At 35.2% G+C, this 12,869-nt stretch overlaps 1 pseudogene; it reads right to left on the reverse strand.

The window, feature by feature from the left end:
• LOC101332437 (protein zyg-11 homolog A-like) overlaps positions 1-11,591 on the reverse strand; it is a 51,811-nt pseudogene extending 40,220 nt beyond the window's left edge.
• Positions 11,592-12,869: the final 1,278 nt, after the last annotated feature.

The raw sequence follows: 12,869 nt of genomic DNA on the forward strand, positions 1-12,869 counted from the left end.
GGTATGCTTATGCACATTTATAACTGTACCAATATCCATCTATGTATCTATCTATCCATCTACCCAGCTATTTATGTAATATTAGGAAAAAAGTTAAAAATTTGACCCTCTATTTTTAAGTTATTTGATAAGTGAGAAGGTGTTTTTGGAGCTCTGACATCTTGAATTAGAGGTATACAGTGTGACTTCCACAAAACCACACACACAAAAAAGCTATGAAAACAGAAAACAAGACACTTTAAAAATTACATCCCACTAGCATATATTAGCACGTTTTGTAGCCAAGGAGTGAAGTCTCTTTAATGATATGGAATGATAATGAATAATAATTTAAAGGTGAAATAATTTAAAGCAGGATGCAAAGTAATTTATAACAGAAGATGTGATAATAAATAATTGCAAACAGTTAAAATCATCACATTTTAAATTTAAATTCATGTTTGGCAATTGTGAAGAAAGGATTAACATACTTGATGTGTTTTCTCAGAAATCAAAGGAACAGTGAATTTTATAATTATGATAGATATAAGGGAAAGAAAATGAGTATCTGTTTAGTTTGACTCACGCTGTTGCAACTGACAGATAATCTATCTCAAACAAATTAATGCAAACAGGTATATCTATTTTTTCACATAACTGAAAAGTATAAGATCATCCAACAGACCTCTACATTATACATTACTGAAGAAACATTAAAAGCAATCCTATTAAAATCAAGTACAAACTATGGATTTCGACATTGATTTTACATTTCTACTTTGCTCCTAGCAAATGAAATAGAACAAGATATTTTTAAAAGATTAAAATATTGAGAAGAAAAATAGTCATTTTTTACAGATAAAATTATTTCTTAAAATACCCAATGGAAGCAATTAAGAAGTTTATGATAGTAAGAAATTTAGGTAGGAAAACAGACAGAAGAAAAAGTAGTTTTTAAAAACCACTACTTTGTCTACAGGCCGGCATTAAATGATGTAAGTTTAAGTACAACTTTGGTGAATCAGCACTGTTGTGGTTATATTTCAAATTAAACTTTTTCTCTTTTCAAAAGATTGAGTGTGATGGTTGATCAATACCATCAATACCAGTGTCAATACCATCTTATCTCTCCAGCTTGGAAAATATATCCATAAATTATTTGGCAAAACTTTCAGTCTTTCAGATACAAAATGACCAGCAAATGTTTTTAAAGTAAGCTATATGTAAGCATACATGTATATATGAATGTTTGTGACATTATTAGAAATCATGTTGTTATTTAACTTGTCTTTTTTTGTTATTGTTATCAAAATGAGTATTTTTTATGTATAATTCTGTTTGTGTTCTTTCAGATTATTCAAATATCAAAAGAAACATTCGTCCACTAAATTGCCTGTGTAATATGAGAATGTATTAGTACAAAGTAATAAAATATATACTGCATTAAAAAATATATATATAAAATAGATATACCTCTAATAACAATCATATTAGATACAAAGATATCTGCTCATTTATAGACACCACACATGCAGTCATAGGTGCATATATACATATATGCATTTGTGTACATATATACACACATGGGTACACATATATGCATTCAGATATGCACATATATATGTTTGCATGTCTCTATGTGTGTATATAATGTACATATGCACACTTTTATTGTATATATAATTATACATACACAAAGATATCAGGAGACACATTCATCTACATATACATGCATACATGTGTACAAATACAAATATGTATAGAAACAAGTATATGTATACTTGTCTGTGTATGTATGCATATGAATGTACATATATACACTGAGATATACACACAATTCATGCATATGTATATATATATTTCCATATATCTGCACATACACATACCATGCATATACATACCATGAAATGAAATTACACATACAGTTTCATAACAGCTATCTTGTTGGAAAATACATATATGACTATGTATATTTTGAACTCTTTCCGGGGCCATGAATATGTCTCCTTGATATCATTTAAATGGCTACTTGTATTACATTATATACTTGTCTAATAATTTATATAATTAAATTTCTATTTTTTAGAATCTATGTTTCTTCTAGTTTTCCACTACAGTATGTGATTTCTTTAAAAGGCTGGGCCTTGCAGTCACATTACATGGAACATCAGTGTTAGTGTTAGTGGTTGTTGTTCTTATAATAACAATGCCCTCAGGATTTAATGAGTAGAATAAGCAAAACCCACAGTGGCTTGTATTTAGTAAACACACAGTAATTTTATGTATTATAACTACTTTTGTTATACAAGAATATGTATATATATATATTACTATGTATAAATATATAGCATATTAATATAAATATATACATTTGCCCTTGTTATTTATCATTACCCTACAATATATTTCTTTTTTAAAATACATTCTTTTTTAATTAATTATATTTATTTTTGTTTATTTATTTATTCTTGGCTGCATTGGGTCTTCATTGCTACATGCGGGCTTTCTCTCTAGTTGTGGTGAGCAGAAGCTACTCTTTATTGCAGTGCACGGGCTTCTCACTGCGGTGGCTTCTTTGTTGCAGAGCATGGGCTCTAGGCACGCGGGCTTCTGTAGTTGTAGCACGCAGGCTTAGTAGTTGTGGCTCTCAGGCTCTAGAGCACAGGCTCAGTAGTTGTGGCACATGGGCATACTCGCTCCGTGGCATGCGGGATCTTCCTGGACCAGGGCTCGAACCCGTGTCCCCTGCATTGGCAGGCAGATTCTTAATCACTGCCACCAGGGAAGTCCCTACAATATATTTCTAAAAGTAAAGTTTGAAGATCTAAGATAATTTAACACTTTGATAGATATTGCCAAATTTTCTTCCAGAAAAATTGTACTAATTTATAATTCTATTCAAGAATAACTGCCCATTCATTTATGTACATCCTTATCATTTTTCTTTATTTTTTCCTTAATCCTTTTTCCTTAGCATAAATTGAAAGACATATCATCTTTCTCTTTAGAAAGACTTAAGAGTAGAAAAACTTTAATTTTACCCAAATGCAAAGTGATTCCAAGCAAAATGCCAGGAAGCCAATAGGCAAGATTAAGTCTTAAATGTAACTGTGTAAGACCTTGTACTCTGTATGTGGTATTCTTTGTTTACTTGGCTTACTTTTCCTCTATATCATTTCCTTAAAGTAATGGGACTAAATATATTTCTGAACTTCTATGAACCCACCAGAGTACTGTTTTTTTTTCCTAATTCATCCTAATTTCAGCATCCTCAATTTAAAATCCCAATGCAAGAAGCACCAATCTGCTGAACATGGTTGTTTTCCTGCTGATTCTGTTCTGTTTCCTTTACCTCCTAAGAAGAATGACAATGAGGTTTCCTTATGCTGCATTAGGGTATCCGTATATAAGAAATTAAGTCTCTATGAGAAATCTGTACATTATCACCATGGCATGCTATAGAAGAGAAAGAAGACAAGAAGCTGTCCATCCTCAGCTAAGTAAACAGTAAGAATACAGTTAAAGGGGAATAATCATGAGTGTTTTCACAAAATTAAGTAGAAGTATTTGAATTACATAGTAGCAGTGGATTTTAATAAGAAGAGTTAAGTTTCAGAGAATGAAAAACAAAGAACACTGAAAAAGAACAGTCAGACTTTGGTTAAGATTTCAGGAAGGACAGGAGTTGATAAATCCAGGACCCTGGGAAATGTTTGTCTTCTGTCATGAAAAATCAAATGGTGATTTATTACCTCAAAACAAAGGATCTTATATATTGATTACAGGTAAAAACTGAGCAAAGCATGTATGAATGCAGCTTCCTGGAGTCAAAATTAAGATGTATAAATGAAAATAATTTTATAGAAAATGGTGATTTATTTTAATTTACTAATTATTTTAATAAGATCAAGTTTCTCACCTAAGAGACTTAGAATAGCTAACCTTGAGAGATTAAAATGGTTAAATGAAATAAACTGTGTAAAGGGTCTACCACAGAAGAACAAATGATGTTTTCTTTTTAAATGTTTTCTCTTACTCAATTTTCCAAATAAACAAGTAAAATCTTGATAGTGTATAATTACTTTACTGTGGGCAAATGAAGAATTGAAAATTTTGATGGATAAATCATGGGCCTATTCAGTGAATCATTTTTGAAAAAATGTTTTCTAACAAATGGCATCAATTCAAATAACTCAAGTATTGCCTTTAGGCTTAAACTGATTAGAACTGAGGCAATGCTATGAATAATGACTTAGTAACTTTCAGTATGTAAAATATAAAGAATTCTACTGCTTTTCTAATCCTCACATTTTTCTTCCACACAACAACTAGAATTTGTTTACAAAAAGCCCAGCTCTCCAATAGATATTTACCTGTATTGTTTCATATAATTTTACATCGGTTCTATGATATATACACACTATTTCTTATGATCCTCGTTTGACGAATAGGACAACTGAGTCAGAGAAAATTTATATAATACTGTATACACAGAGTTACATAGAGCAATTAAGAAGAGTAATTAAAGTTAGGTCTGTCTGACTCCAGAGCCCAAGTCCCTATATGATAACATACTCCTCATATATGAACACTCAAAGATCTGCATGATCTTTAGAACCTGTCAAATTCAACCTTCATCTCATATAACTCAGAACAGTTTCTTTAGTACACCATCATCTGTTTTTCATTGAGTTCCTCTTAAAATATTTTTAAACAAGTCATCTCTTAGATTATAAACTTCCTCGTCTATAATCTGCTTATAACCTGGAAATTTAATTTTTTTCATTTTTTAAAGTAGTATTTAGTTTTCCTCATTGATAACTGCAGGGAGAGGTAACAATAATGGAGATGCATCTTGATCTAGTTGATAGCCTCTTTAGAAAACAGAAAGTGTTCCTTTCATATTCAAATGCAACACTTTATGTACAGCTTGCACAGTAATAAAAGCATTTTATTGAACATTTTAAATTGCAGACTGTGCCTCAATGAAAATGCTACGATGAGCTAAGGTTCCCTGATAATCTTACTTATATCTTGGGTTGATATAACCAGTTTATCAATAGAACTGTACAGACATAAAATGTTTCTTGTACTTTAAAATTAAAAAAAATTTAAAACATTCTCTCCACATTTTCAGAAAATGATGACTCTCTTTTACCATACATATAATTTTAAATTAAAAAAAAACGATTTTTATCATTTCCTTTGGGTAAACATATGATGAAACAGTATGTTTAGAATTAGAATTATTTTTCCTGAAAGTTTTTGTGGTATAAATTTCATAGGCTTTTGAGTCAAACAGAATTAGGTTTAGCTATTAGCTCTGTCTTTAGCTACTTTTGCAAATTAGAGCAATTTTTTGGTATTCAATTTATTTAAACTAAAAAAAAAAAACAAACACAAAAAACAACACCAAGAACAGTTCACCCATTTCTCACAGACCCCACCTTTTGTCTCTCCCAACCAAAAACCTGTTCTCTGTATCTATGAGCTTAGTTTATGTATATAACTATATATAACATATATAGCTGTATATATGTACATACAATTTCTTTATCCATTCACCCATTCATGGATACTTAGGTTTTTTTCCATGTCTTGGCTATTGTAAATAGTGCTACAGTGAACACAGGGGTGCATATATCTTTTTGAATTAGTGTTTTTGTTTTCTTTGGATAGACACCCAGAAGTGGAATTGCTGGAGCATATGGTAGTTATATTTTTAATTTTTTGAAGAACCTCCATACCATTTTCTATAGTGGCTACACTAATTTACAGCCTCACCAACAGTGCACGAGGGTTCCCTTTTCTCCACATCCTCACTAACACTTGCTACTTCTAGTTTTCTTGATAATAGTCATTCTAAAAGGTGTGAGGGGTTATCTCATTGCGGTTTTGATTTTCACTTCCCTGAGGATTAATAATGTAGATTATCTTGTCATGTATTTGTTGGCCATCTGTATTATCTTCTTTGGAAAAATGTCTATTCAGATATTCTGTTCAGTTTTTAATTGATTGTTTTTTCTGTTAGAGTTGTATGAGTTCTTTATATATTTTGGATATTAACCCCTCATCAGATATATGATTTGCAAATATTTTCTCCCATTCAGTAGGTTGCCTTTTCATTTTCTTGATGGTTTTCTTTGCTGTACAGAAGCTTTCTGGGGTCTCTTTTATAAGGGCACTAAATTCATTCATGAGGGATCTGCCCTCAGGACCTAATCATCTCCCAAAGACCCACCTACAAATATCATCACACTGGGGATTAGCTTTCAACATATGAATCTGGGGAAGGGGGGAAGACACATTCAGACTATAGCATTCTGTCTCTGCCCCTCCAGATTCATGTCCTCCTTGCATGCAGTAAGACAAGTGTTGACCAATATTCTAGAACTGTTTAGAGGATGGGGAAACTGTGGACAAATTACTCTGGGAACCTATGTAAATATCTGGAGAGACTGGATTTGTACACGAGATCACATTGTTAGTGGAGAATAATTTCTTACTATTGGGATTTGATGAGTATAAGAACTAAATATGGACACACACATCCCTGTATGTAATATAAAAATGATAGATTCTGTTATGTTAATCTGAAGAGGCAAACTGCAAACTCTATCTCCTTTGTGGAGAGCGGCAGCTCAAATTTTTGTTCAGTTTTTGATAATTTGGATTTTGCCCCATGCATTCATGGCTCAGGTTTCAGTGGATATTTAAACAGAGTTTATTCATAGGAATCTGGGTTCCCTCACTCTTGTGCTCTCTCTTTTTTCTAGGATTTCCTGCCCCAATATTCAACAGCCTTAGTTTCCCTGAATTCTACCCTCCGTGTCTTCAAGCCACTAAAACTGCAGGTTTTCTTTGAATTTTAGCTGTCTCACATGGCACAAATAGGGACTTATTCTTAGGCTAAAATCCTGAAGCCTACCCAAGGCTGTTTTTTTTTCCTTTCAATTGTCAACTCTCTTCCAGTTTCTGCCTGCTTTTGTTCATTTTCCAGTGCCTTCAAGCAGGTTTTATGTTTTGGTTTTTAGAATTTATGGTTAGTACCTTGAGAGGACTGATCTGATAGGATTCTCTCAGCCATAATGGAAGTGGAACCTTAGATTACTGCTTTAATATTAAAATATATTTACTATTCTACATGATGATAATTGTACTTTGTCACGCATCATTTGAGAAAGTGCATAAAGTTAATGGTTGTGTGAGTCGTACAATTAACAAATGTTTGGATGTATATAATCACAATATATGTATACACTTTAAAAATAGTATGCCTGGGATTTATTTTTTGTTTTACCCAAATGAATCTGGTACCTCACAGGTGTCTTTAGATAACATACTGGAAAATATTCACTCAACTGATATCCTGAGTCTCTTTCCATAGTAAAACCTAACAGTATTTTGAATTGTTGCTTGCTGTCCTTCACCCTCTTTGTGATTCTTATCAATTATTTTAAAGGAGGAGAAGAGAAAAAAGGCAGGAAACTGTCTATTTTGTCAGGATTTACTCTTAGTACAATAAAACTGGCATATTTGGTGCTGTAACAATCAACACTGGGGAATCTTTCTTCTTGATATATTTATTGTTTCTTTTTGTCATCAAATTGCATTTAAATTAGAGACCAATTTTATCTTTAATTATATTAATATATTACTACATTTACATTTTGAGTGGCATTTGGCATTCAGTGCTTCTATTGTTTATTTTAGCCTTTACCGCTATTTTATATACTGAACAGCTAAAGTTTTAGTCATTTTAATAACAAATTTATTATATACAGTCAGTTTAAATACATATAAACTTTATGTCTGACTGGATAATTGTGGCAACTTTTTTTTTTTTTTTTTACAGTCTCAGCCATAAAACCTGTGGAAATAACATACTATTTTATAATATCTTGTCACCACATCTAGAGCACTTGGTAGAAAATCTGGCCTGTTTCCAGTATTACCATAATTCTATAAAATCCCTCTGTCTAAGGAATAAAAATTACAAGCTTTTGAGCCTGACAGATTTGAGTTTGAAATACGGTTTTGCCATTAACAAGATTTTTTACTTTCTGGACATTATTAGTCTTCTGAAGTTGAGGGAAATGTATCCAATATTTATTGAGGTGTTACAGTGTGCTAGCGTTTTTATACTATTCTATTTGATTGTCAAAATAAATACAAAGGGCTTCCCTGGTAGCGCAGTGGTTGAGAATCTGCCTGCCAATGCAGGGGACACGGGTTTGAGCCCTGGTCTGGGAAGATCCCACATGCCGCAGAGCAACCGGGCCCGTGAGCCACAATTACTGAGCCTGCACGTCTGGAGCCTGTGCTCCGCAACAAGAGAGGCTGCGATAGTGAGAGGCCCATGCACCGTGATGAAGAGTGGCCCCTGCTTGCCGCAACTAGAGAAAGCCCTTGCACAGAAACGAAGACCCAACACAGCTATAAATAAATAAATAATTTTAAAAAACAAAAAATACAAATATAAATGTATACTTAACTGAACGTAAGAATCATTAAATTATCTGTTCTAACTTACAAATATCATATATGCAGAAGCTGAACAATGAATTCAATTAGTTCTCTCCAGAACAAATACCATTTGATATACACCATATCATTTTGAGAACCTCAGTTGCCATGTGTGTAAGATGGATAAAGTAATTACTACTAAGAGAATACTATAAGAATTAAAATACTTTTATTGTAAAAATGTATGGGAGATTGTCCAGTGATTTCAGATGCTTATTATTTTGCTGTTGTTCCAGTTGCCCCTATGTCAGTAAATAAAGAATTATCGATAATCAGATAAAACTTTTGTAGGTCAGGTAAAGAAAAAGAGAAAAAAAGAAAAATACTATAACAGATTTCCATAGAATCAGTAATTCTCCCTTTTTGTTAAGTTTTAAGTCAAATTACCAGAAATTTGGGAGGAAAATGCACATTCTACTTTAAAAATACTTAGTAAAATTGTAAATATAATATGTATGATGTATTTGTATTCTGTTATTGCTAGTGACAAGGCAATAAAACCTGGAAATTGAGATGTGGTGTCCTAAGGATTACTCTTGGTTGATTGAGGAAGAAAGTTTAAAGATGCAAGCATGAGAAGTAGTTGGAAAATTACTGTAAGCACCTAACTATTACTGCTGTTATATTATCATGTTTTGGTTCATTGAGGAAAAAAATTGCCTAATGATTATCCCAAGGAGCAAAAGAGATAGTGAAACAATGTTGGGCTGATTTGTTCCCCATTCTGCTACACAAATCCCTGGATCCAAGTCTGGAGTAGAATTTCAGGTAGAGCTGTAGACAGAAGCACTTGAAGTCCTGAGTGGCTACAACTCGTAAGAGTATGATTTGCTTTGTAACAATAGAGCACAGAGTCTAAGATGATATGCAATAGCACACACGACAGAAAAGAGGCAGGCTCATTATAAAGAGGTTGTCAGTGCTATCTCCGGGATTTACTGGGTTTGTTTTTTTTCCCTAAATTGGTTTATTTCTTAAATCCCAGATGTGTTATCCTCCTGGTTTTTCAGCTTTATTGAGATACAACTGACAAATAAAATTGTAAGATATTTAAAGTGTACAACATGATAATTAGATACATATATACACCGTGAAAGGATTCCTCCCACTGAGTCAACAACATATCCATCACCTCTGGGATTTACTTTCGATATGGAAACTGAGAGACAGCAGAGAATGAAGTGAATTAAGTCTTTATTGGTCAACTCAAACCACACATAAGTTTGAGAATTTTGTATGGAAGATTTTCAACTTGAATCTGGCTTTTCTTTAATCCAATCCCATATCTTGTGTGTAGTTCTGGCTAGTGACAGAAACAGCATGGAGGCACATGTGCATTCCCCAAACATCTCTTTTGATTTAAAAGAAATCATCTGAAAATTGACCATTCAACCATTTTAAGACAGTCGTAAAACCTGTGTTTTTAAAATCTAGTCAGTCTAACTTTAACTCCAAAGGCTAAATCTCTCTCTTTTTAGTATACTTTTCTGAAGTAATATTAAAAAATTACAAACATAAAAATACAAAAAAGGCACAACCCATAAGCTTTCAGCTCATCAAACTTTTACACAGTAAATACATCCATGTAACCCCTATCCAAATGAAAAAATAGAATATTATGAGCTCCACATAAGACCCTTTCATGCTCCAATCCACACACTACCCCTACCTCAAAAGTAACCACTATCTTTACTTCAACACTGAAGAATAAACTGGGTGATTTTATAATTCATGTAAATAGTATCATAGTATTGCCTCTATTGTGTTAGGCTTATTTAACTTAACTTTATGTTTAAGATTCATGCCGTTGTGTGAAGCAGTATTTTTATTTCTAAAGATTTTTCCATTGAGTGAATATACCATGATTTCTTTATCCATCCACTATTGCTGAACATCTGGTTTGTTATAAGTTTTTGCTGATTAGAAAGGTACTGTTAATAACCTTTAAAGTCTGGATTTGGATATACATATGTGCACATTTTTGTCAGGTCTCTCACTAGTAGTGGATTTTTTGACTTATAGGATACCTATATCTATAAATTTATACTAGCAAGTTACCTACCTACCTATCAATCACCAGCAAATAGTTTCTAAACTTGTTAGAACTTAACTCCCACCAGCATAGAATGAGAGTTCCTAATACTCTCCAGCATCACCAACTTATGTTACGCAGATATTCCTGCATATTCTCAGTGGTTTACGATAACTAACTCCTACTTTTCTTGCTCACAGGATCAGCTGTAGGGCTCTGCTTCAAGTTGAAGGTCTGACTGAGGTTTGCTTCATATGTTTTCATTGTCCTTGGACCAAGACATGTTCTTTTCGTAACAGTTAAAAGGACCACAAAAGGAACAAGAAGGAACCTTGCACCCTCTTAAGCCTCTTGCCCAGAATTGGCACAGTGTTACTTCTGCCCACATTCTGTTGGCAAAATCAAGTCATGTGGGCAAGTCAAAAATCAATTGCCTGAAGTGGCCAAAATGGTGGAGTAGAAAGACCCTGAGCTCACTTCCTCTCACGAGGACTCCAAAATCGCAACTGTCTGCAGAATAACCATCAATGAAAAAAACTGAAACCTATCAGAAAAGACCTTCTACAATAAAAGACATAAGGAACCACAACAAGATGGGTAGGAGGGGCAGACTGGCAATATAATCAAATCCCATTACCCCTGGGGGTGGGCAACCCACAAACTAGAGAAAAATTATATCACAGAGGTTCTTCCCAAAAAGTGAGAGTTCGGAGCCCCACAAGAGATTCCCCAGCCTGAGGGTCCAGCACAGGGAAGTAGAGCCCCCAGAACATCTGGTTTTGAAGGCCAGTGGGGCTTAATCTCAGTAGTCCCACAGGACTGGGGGATATAGACTCCACTCTTAAAAGGCATGTACAAAATCTCATGTGCACCAGGACACAGGGAAAAAGCAGTCATTTGATAGGAACATGGGCCAGACATAATTGCTGGTCTTACAGAGTCTCCTGGAGAGGCAGAGGGTGGCAGCAGCTAACCCTGGTGACATGGATACTGCTTTCAGACATATTCGGGAACATTCAGCTGCACGAACACTGCTGCTGCTGGCAGCTGACATCTTGGCTCATTACCACCAAGACCTGGCCCCACCCAACAGCCTCTAGGCACTCATGTTGGGACACCTTAGGCCAAACAAATAACTGAGAGGGAACACAGTCCCACCCATCAGCAGACAGGTTGCCTAAAGTCTTCCTGGGCCCATGGCAACAACTAGACCCACCCTGGACATGGCCCTGCCCACCAGAGGGCCAAGACTCAGCTCCTCCTACCAGTGGGCAGGCACTGTCTCCTCTTGCCAGGAAGCGTGCACAAGCCTCCAGACCAACCTCACCCACCAGAGGCCAGACACCAGAAGCAAGAAAACTATGATCCCGTAGCCTGTGGAACAAGTCCACCAACATAGGCCAGACCCTACCCTGGGACCAGCTGGGCCCTTGCCCTGCCCACTAGCAGGCCAACACAACCTTCAGAACACCCTGGACTCAATGCCCAATTGTGTCAGGAACCAGGTCCCCAATGCCAACAATCTGAAATGAACTCTGGGATCCCTGGGCCCTGAAGCCAAACTCCAGGAAACAGCTCCGCATGACTGTAGTCAGGCATTAACCCCAGGACTTGACTTCACCTGCCAATGTGTGGGAACAGCCCTAGTGTCTTCGATATCCTGACTCTGCCCACCTGTGAGCCAGCACTTGCCCTGGGACCACCTAGGGTTCCACAAGCATCCACCTCCTGACCAGGCCCCACTAAAAAGCAGCAAACAGCATGTGTACAAATAAAGCCCTGGCAAATAACCAGACTAGGAGTCAACCAAGCCTACCAGACCACCCACATAGTCTGCCTCCCACAAAAGAAAGACCTGCACAGCCCTCTTAGGGGGAACCACTAGAGCACAGAGCTTGAGTGACAAGAAGGAGTTACATTGCTGGGATGCATAGGACGTCTCCTTCAGAGGGCCACTTTGCCAAGGTCAAGAAATGTAACTAACCTACCACATACATAAAAATACAAACAGAAACTTAGACAAAATGAGGTAGCAGAGAAACATGTTCCAGATGAAGAAACAGGTAAAAGCTGAGAAGAAGAACTCAGTGGAAACAGGCAATCTACCTGAGAAAGAGTTCAGAGTCATGATCTGAAAGAGGATCAAAGAACTTGGGAGGAGAATGGATGCAGAGTGAGAAGTTAGAAGTTTTTAACAAAGACTTAGAAAATAAAAAGAACAACCAAACAGAGATGGAGCATGTAATAACTGAAATGAAAAATACACTAGAAGGAATCAATAGTAGACTAAATGATTCAGAAGGACAGATGAGTGATCTGGAACACAGTAGTG

Source organism: Tursiops truncatus, chromosome 6, assembly GCF_011762595.2.
Source record: "Tursiops truncatus isolate mTurTru1 chromosome 6, mTurTru1.mat.Y, whole genome shotgun sequence".
Classification (NCBI taxonomy): domain Eukaryota; kingdom Metazoa; phylum Chordata; class Mammalia; order Artiodactyla; family Delphinidae; genus Tursiops; species Tursiops truncatus.